This window comes from Saccopteryx leptura, chromosome X (assembly GCF_036850995.1).
Source record: "Saccopteryx leptura isolate mSacLep1 chromosome X, mSacLep1_pri_phased_curated, whole genome shotgun sequence".
Lineage (NCBI taxonomy): Eukaryota > Metazoa > Chordata > Mammalia > Chiroptera > Emballonuridae > Saccopteryx > Saccopteryx leptura.
In genome coordinates, this window is record NC_089516.1 from 52,459,628 (window position 1) to 52,469,002 (window position 9,375).

Genomic DNA, 9,375 nt, shown 5'->3' on the forward strand with positions numbered 1-9,375 from the left:
TCTTTGAGAAAGGGCTTTGAACTGGAGGAAAAATTTCACAGAAAAGCTCAGGGTGCACCTTCTATTTACTCTAGCTTGCTTAGGGTCATCCATCAAACCTCACCCAGCCCCAGACCAGGATTGGGAGGCAGTTAAGAATTGTACTCCTGTACTCCAGGGATGTCCCTCCCCCCCCCCCAGCATGCTACATTTTCCCCTTTCCTCCTTCTTCCCATCCCCCAAACAGATGCCTTACCTTTACCCTTCTCTCTTCTAAGCCCCAAGGGCCCCTTCTTTTGCTTCTGTAACTTGTTTCCTAAATCCCATTTCTTCTACCTCTGTGACTTTCTAAATAAACTTTCTCTTATATTTTGAAAAAAAGAAAAATAAAGAGTTGTACTCTGAGTGCACCCACACTGACCTAGCAGGAGCTTTGGCTTGAGCCCATCCCAGGTGCCCTCCTTTGCAACACCTTGCCAGACACCCTGACCACCCAGTTTGAGGGGTGGGGGACCACTTCCTCTCTGGGGGCAGTTTCTAGCCTGGAACTAGCGCTGTTACAATTCTGAGACTCCAGGGCATTGTCTAGAATGTTGATGGTTCAAACCAACCAGAGTGAAAGAAAGAGAGAGAGAGAGAGAGAGAGAGAGAGAGAGAGAGAAGAAGAAGAAGAAGAAGAAGAAGAAGGAAGGAAGGAAGGAAGGAAGGAAGGAAGGAAGGAAGGAAGGAAGGAAGGAAGGAAGGAAGGAAGGAAAGAAGGAAGGAAGGAAAGGGAAGGGAAGTAGGGAGGGAGGAAGGAAGGAGAGAGAGAAAGAAAGAGAGAGAGAGAGAGAGAGAGAGAGAGAAAGGAGAAAAGAAAGATGGTGCCTTCTATCTTACCATCCCAGCTTTCTGCCCAACTATGTGGAAAGGGGGATAGGGACTCATATTCCAGGAAACAAATCTATTGGCTAATAACACAGCTCAAGATGGTGGGGTGGAAAGGCCGCTGAGGGACTCCCAGCCATCCCCCTAACATGAGGGTAGCACCATCCTGACCCCAAATAGGCAGAGTCCCTTTTTATGGCACCAGTTCTTCACAGACTCCAGTAATTTCATTTCCTCCACCCTTCAAACTATGGGTATTAAAGGATTCCTATTGTTGCTAGTGCTTGGATGCCTCAACATCCCGTTCATTCCCATAATCCTGCAAATACGTAAATGGTCTGTTCAATAAAGTCTCCCCAAAATAATCTGCATAAGGAAGTTTTTACAAAATGATAAGAGCATGTGGAAAAGATACTGGAGCTAACTCAAAGGAGTTTCCAATGGTCAAAATTAGAACAAGTTGAACAACAAAATAATGACAGTATTGGGTAAACAAATATCTAGGAGTCCATACTGATATTAATAAATAACTGAGCAAATAAATAAATGAGGAGAAAGGACAGCTCTTTCTCTTTTGCAGAAGAATTTCATTTAATAAATGCAGAAGGAGAAATGTAGAGATATACAAACAACCCATAATAACTGTTGAAACAGTATCTACCAATGGGTGCTAAAATCAGTAAGGAAAAGACTGAAGACAAACAGAATATACACATAGTCTCAAAGTATGTTCTTTAAGACATTTATTAATAACAAAGGGGAACTAGTAATTTTGTAATGGAGAAACCACCTAAACCAATGATCAAGGTTAACACCACCAGTAATCAGACACAATGACATTCTCTAACACCCAATATGATAACAAGGGTACAAAATCATTTCTTTGGTAATCTTTCCCAAAATGCATAACCTCAATCTACTCATGAGAAAACATCAAACAGACCCAAATGAGGAGACACTCCCCAGCCCTGGCCAGTTGACTCAGTGGTAAAGTGTCGGTCTGGCATGTGAAAGTCCTGAGTTTGATTCCCAGTCAGGGCACACAGGAGAAGTGACCATCTGCTTCTCCACCCCTCCTCCTCCCCTTTTCTCTTTCCAGAGAGACTCGCGTGGTGGGAAGTGAGTTTAGCAGAGAGGGGAGAGTCCTGGTCCCCAGGAACAAAGCCCCAGCCTGCAGTCCCAGAGCCTAGAAGAAGCATATGGACAGTATTTAGCTGTGAAACAAGTCAAGATATTGGTTGTGAGAAAGAAACAGGTTTCTCAGACCCAGAATTCTTCTTAAAGGGACCGCAAAGAAAACTTCTTTTACAACCACTCACTCAGGGCTCTGGGGGATGGAGAGAGATGAGAGGACCGGAGCAGTAGGAAGAGAATGTAATCTAGGAGGCACAGGGAGAAACACTTTGAGGGACAGCCACCCTAACCCCTAGGCTGAATCACCCCCTAAATCTAAAGTGAATATTTTCCATGGACCCAGCAGTACCATGAAAGGGAAGCAGGACACCAGCCAAATAAGCTCTCCTGCAACACTCAGAGCAGAGTCACTTAGAAGGACGGAGCCTTCAGGAATACAGTATTGAGTGCTAGGGTCTCAGCTGCATTGCCCCCACCCACACTGCTGAGGGCTTGCCGGAAGGCAGGTGGTGGCAGAACGCAGAAATGCAGTCCTGTTGGTGGGGACAGAAGCCAGGCAGGCCACAGCTGGGGCCCAGCATGAGCTCAGTATTGTCCAGCGGGGGCAGAGGGGACACACGAAAGCAGTCTGGCCCAGCTGCAAGGTTGGGCGAGCAAGAGTAGTCCAGCCTGCCATCCCACCTGCAGGGGCAAGGTGAAAGCCTGGGAACTGCAGAGACTTGTGGCTGAATGCAGGCACACAACCCTGCCTGCGGGGGCAGGGCAAAAGCCCAGAAACAGGTGGAGACCCATGGCAGAGCATGGGCAAGCAGCCCCGCCCAGCCCATGGAGCCTGGGTTTGCAGCCCTATGCATGAGCACAGCTTTGCCCACAAGGGTGGGGTAAAAGCCTGGGAACAGGCAGAGACCCATGGCTGAGCATAGGTGCACAACCCCACCTGTGGTGCCAAAGCTTGCAGCCCCAGGCATGGTGCACAGGCCCACCCATGGGGGCAGGGCAAAGGCCAAGGCTCGTAGACCCAGGCACATAAACACAGTCCCTCCTGTAGAGGAGAGGCGGAAACCACAGGGACGGCCGCAGCAGGTGGGCGCTGACAGTGAAAGCCCCAGGCAGTGGCAGAGGGGGTGGTGGGCCTGCAGACAGACCACACCTAGGGAACACAGAGGCCACACTTTTCTTATACACAAGCAAAATAGGAAGACAGAGAAATGCAACTTAAATGAATCAAGAGAAATCCCCAGAAAAGGATGAGTCAGATATAACCAAACTGCTGGATCCAGATTTAAAGTAATGATTGTTAGGATGTTCAAAGATCTCAGAACAACAATAGATGGACATAACAAACACCTAAACAAAGAGATAGCAACTATAAAAAAGGACATTGAAATAATAAAAAAGAATCAGTCAGAAATGACAAATGCAATATTAGAAATGAAGACCACAATGGAAGGAATTAAAAGCAGAAAGGATGAAGTTGAGGATCGAATCAGCGAGTTAGAGGACAAGATAAAAGAAGGCACAAAAGCAGAGCAGCAAAAAAAAAAGAGACTAAAAAAGTCTGAGGAAACTTTAAGAGAACACTGTGAAAACATAAAGAGAAACAACACCCACATCATACAGGTTCCTGAAGGAGAAGAGAAAGAACAAGGAATAGAGAACTTGATTGAAGAAATCATACCTGAAAACTTCCCTAAATTGATGCAGGAAAAAGTCACACAAGTTCAAGAAGCACAGAGAATTCCATCACAGAAAAACCCAAAGAAATTTACACCAAGACAAATCATAATTGAAATACCAAGGCTAAGAGATAAAGAGAAAATATTAAAAGCTGCTAGAAAACAAAAGGCTATCACCTACAAAGGAGCCCCCATAAGGATGACATCTGACTTCTCAACAAAAACACTTGAGGTCAGAAGGGAATGGCAAGAAATATTCAAAGTAATGCAGAACTAGAACCTACAACCAAGACTTCTTTATCCTGCAAGGCTATCATTTAAAATTGAAGGAGAAATTAAAAGCTTCCCAGACAAAAAAAAAAAAAAAAAAAAAAACTCCTCAAGGAATTCATTACAACCAAAGCAATGCTGCAAGAAATGATAAAGGGTCTGTTGTAAACAGATCAAAGTGGGAAAAGAATATACCAAAAGAGGAATACAGCTTTAAAGAATAAAATGGCAATAAACAACTACATATCAATAATAACCTTAAATGTAAATGGATTAAATGATCCAGTCAAAAGACATAGAGTAACTGCATGGGTAAGAAAACAGGACCCATACATATGCTGTCTACAAGGGACACCCTTAAAACAAAAGATGCACATAGACTGAAGGTAAAAAGATGAAAAAAAAATATTTCATGCAAATGGAAATGAAAAAAAATAGCTGGGGTAGCAATATTTATATCTGACAAAATGGACTTTAAAACAAAGGTTATAGTAAGAGATAAAGAAGGTCACTACATAATGATAAAGGGAGTAATTCAACAGGAAGATATAATCATTATAAATATCTACACACCTAATATAAGAGCACCTAAATATATAAAGCAGACTTTGATGGATATAAAGGGTGAGATCAACAGCAATACTGTAATAGTAGGAAATTTCAATACTCCACTAACAAAACTAGATAGATCCTCAAGAAAGAAAATTAACAAAGAAACAGCAAACATAAAGGACACACTAGATCAACTGGATTTAATAGATATCTTCAGAACCTTTCACCTTAAAGCAACAGAATATACATTCTTTTCAAGTGCTCATGGTACATTCTCTAGGATAGACCACATGTTAGGGCACAAAAACAGTCTCAACATATTTAAGAAGATTAACATCATACCAAGCATTTTCTCTGATCACAATGGCATGAAACTAGAAATCAACCACAACAGAAAAACTGAAAAATACTCAAATACTTGGAAACTAAATATCATGTTATTAAATGACAAATGGGTTAACAATGAGATCAAATAAGAAATTAAAAAATTCCTAGAAACAAATGATAATGAGCATACAACAATTCAAAATTTATGGGACACAGCAAAAGCAGTCCTGAGAAGGAAGTTCATAGCATTACAGGCATACCTCAAGAAGCTAGAAAAAGCTCAAATAAACAACTTGACCCTGCATCTAAAAGAACTAGAAAAAGAACAGCAAGTAAAGCCCAGAGGTAGTAGAAGGAAGGAAATAATAAAGACCAGAACAGAAATAAATGACATAAAGGCTAAAGAAACAATACAGAGGATCAATGAAACCAGGAGCTGGCTCTTTGAAAAGGTAAACAAGATCGATGAACCTTTAATCAGACTCACCAAGAAAAAAAGAGAGAGGACTCAAATAAATAAAATTAGAAATGAGAGTGGAGAAATAACAACTGACACAACAGAAATACAAAGGATTGTAAGAAAATACTATGAAGAACTGTATGCAAAAAAATTAGACAACCTAGATGAAATGGACAAATTCCTAGAAACATACAATCTTTTAAAAATTAAGACACAGAGTAGCAGAATGAATAAAAGTCAATCTGGAAAAATCAGAAAACCTAAACAGACCGATTACAACAAATGAGATTGAAACAGTTATCAAAAAACTCTCAACAAACAATAGTCCTGGGCCTGATGGCTTCACAAGTGAATTCTACCAAATACTCAAAGAAGAACTAACTGTTATCCTTCTCAAGCTATTTCAAAAAATTCAAGAGGAAGGAAGACTTCCAAGCTTATGAGGCGAGCGTAATTCTGATTCCAAAACCAGGCAAAGACAACACAAAGAAAGAAAATTATAGGCCAATATCCCTGACCAATTTAAATGCTAAAATCTTCAACAAAATATTAGCAAACCGGATCCGGCAATATATGAAAAAAATCATACACCACGATCAACTGGGATTTGTTCTGGAGAGGCAAGGCTGGTGCAATATTCACAAATCAATAAATGTGATTCATCACATAAACAAAAGGGAGGAGAAAACCACATGATAATTTCAATAGATGCAGAAAAAGCATTTGATAAAATCCAGCACCCATTCATGATCAAAACTCTTAGCAAAGTGGGAATACAGGGACCCTCAACATGATAAAAGCCATCTATGGCAAACCCACAGTCAACATCATAATCAATGGGCAAAAATTAAAAGCAATCCCCTTAAGATCAGGAACAAGGCAGGGATGCCCCCTTTCACCACACTTATTCAACATAGTCCTGGAAGTCCTAGCCACAGCAATCAGACAAGAAAAAGAAATAAAAGGCATCCAAATTGAAAAAGAAGAAGTAAAACTATCATTATTTGCAGATGATATGATATTGTATATAGAAAACCCTAAAGTCTCAGTCAAAAAACTACTGGACCTGATAAATGAATTCAGCAATTTGGTAGAATATAAAATTAATACTCAGAAATCAGAGATATTTTTATACATCAACAATGAACTGTCAGAAAGAGAAATTAAGAAAACAATTCCCTTCACTATTGCAACCAAAAAAATAAAGTACCTAGGATTAAATTTAACCAAGGACATTAAAGACTTATACTCAGAAAATTATAAAACATTGATAAAAGAAATCAAGGAAGAAACAAACAAGTGGAAGCATATACCATGTTCATGGTTAGGAATAATAAACATCATTAAAATGTCTATATTACCCAAAGCAATTTATAAATTCAATTCAATACCAATTAAAATACCAATGACATATTTCAAAGATATAGACCACATATTCCAAAACTTTATATGGAACCAAAAAAGAACACAAATAGCCTCAGCAATCTTGAAAAGCAAGGATAAAGTGGGTGCTATCACACTTCCTGATATCAAGTTATACTACAAGGCCATTGTACTCAAAACAGCTTGGTACTGGCATAAGAACAGGCATATAGATCAATGGAATAGAACAGAGAACCCAGAAATAAACCCACACCTTTATGGACAACTGATATTTGACAAAGGAGGTAAGAGCACACAATGGAGTCAAGACAGCCTCTTTAACAAATGGTGTTGGGAATATTGGACAGCTACCTGCAAAAAAATGAAACTAGACTACCAACTTACAACATTTACAAAAACAAACTCAAAATGAATAAAAGACTTAAATGTAAGCAGTGAAACCATAAACATCTTAGAAGAAAACATAGGCTGTAAGCTCTTCGACATCCCTCACAGCAATATATTTGCTGATTTATCTCCATGGGCAAGTGAAATAAAAGACAGGATAAACAAATGGGACTATATCAAACTAAAAAGCTTTTGCACAGCCAAAGACAATAAGAACAGAAAAAAAGACAAACTACACAATGGGAGAAAATATTCAACAATATGTCTGATAAGGGGTTAATAACCAAAATTTATAAAGAACTTGTAAAACTCAACACCAGGAAGATAAACAATCGAATCGAAAAATGAGCAAAAGAAACATATAGACACTTCTCCAAAAAGGACATACAGATGGCCAATAAACATATAAATAAATGCTCAACATCACTAATCATTAGAGAAATGCAAATTAAAACCACAGTGAGATACCACCTCACACCAATCAGAATGGCGCTCATTAACAAAACAACACAGAATAAGTGCTGGCAAGGTTGTGGAGAAAAGGGAACCCTCCTGCATGGCTGGTGGGAATGCAGACTGGTGCAGCCACTGTGGAAAACAGTATGGAGATTCCTCAAAAAATTAAAAATCGAACTGCCTTTTGACCCAGCTATCCCACTTTTAGGAATATACCCCAAGAACATCATAGCACTGTTTTAAAAGGAGTGATGCACTCCCATGTTTATGGCAGCATTGTTCATAATAGTGAAGATCTGAAAACAGCCCAAGTGTTTGTTAGTGGACGAGTGGTTTAAAAAGCAGTGGTACAGGCCCTGGCCGGTTGGCTCAGCGGTAGAGCGTCGGCCTAGTGTGCGGAGGACCCGGGTTCAATTCCCGGCCAGGACACACAGGAGAAGCGCCCATTTGCTTCTCCACCCCTCCGCCGTGCTTTCCTCTCTGTCTCTCTCTTCCCCTCCCGCAGCCAAGGCTCCATTGGAGCAAAGATGGCCCGGGCGCTGTGGATGGCTCTGTGGCCTCTGCCTCAGGCGCTAAAGTGGCTCTGGTTGCAACATGGCGACGCCCAGGATGGGCAGAGCATCGCCCCATGGTGGGCGTGCCGGGTGGATCCCGGTCGGGCACATGCGGGAGTCTGTCTGACTGTCTCTCCCTGTTTCCAGCTTCAGAAAAATGGAAAATAAATAAATAAATAAATAAATAAATAAAAAGCAGTGGTACATACATACAATGGAATACTATGGGGCTATGAAAAAGAAGTAAATCTTACCTTTTGCAACAACATGGATGGACCTGGAAACTATTATGTTAAATGAAATAAGCCAGGCAGAAAAGAAAAATATCATATGACCTCACTCATTTGAGGAATCCAATGAACAATGTGAACTGAGGAACAGAATTGAGACAGAGGAAGGATCAAAGGGACCAGAGGAAAAGAGGACACAGGGAAAGGGGATGACAGGATGGGATAAACCTGAGGGAAGGGGGGAGGGGACTAAAGGGAGGGGGACAAAGGAGATGTTGAGGAGAATACGGGGGGTGGGGATACATTTGGGCAACACTATAATCTATGTAAACACAATAAATTAAAATCAATCAATGTAAATAAATAAATAAATAAATAAATAAATAAATAAATAAATAAATAAATAAAATTCCTGGTTTGGATCTTTGGACTATGGCACATCTGTCCTACTATTATAATCCCCTCCCCCTCTGGCTGAAGCAAAATCCAGGGGATTTAAAGAGCCAGCACCATTTTTTTCTCTTATTTTTTTCTTTCTTCCCTTTTTGAGAGCCAGACAGGACATTCAAAAGCAACCACATATACAGAGAAACTTACAAAGTCATTGTACACACCCAGAGAAAGGCTCAGGCCTTAAAAAGCCCTTATAAGGATTTAAGTTTTTATTTCAGGCTGATCTCTGGCACAGACACAGCTTACAGCAATCAAAAAACAAAACCCCAAATCAGCAAACCCGAGAAAAGGGGAGAATCTGATTTCCAGTTACTATATTATTAGATTCAAATGTTCAGTTTTCAACAATAAAATTGCAAGGCATACAAACAAACAAGAACATATGACCCATTCAAAAGGAAAAAACAGAAACCATCCCTGAGAAAGAACAGATGGCACATCTGCTAGACAAGGTTAAATAATTCCCTTAAAGATGTTCAAAGAACTAAAGAAAGATATGAAGAAAATACACAGATGATGTATGAGCAAACTAGAGATATCAATCAAGATAGAAAATCTTAAAGAAAACAAAAAGATATCTGGAGTTGAAAAGTACAATAACTGAAATAAAAAACTTATTAGAGGGATTCAAAGGCATATTTGAGCAA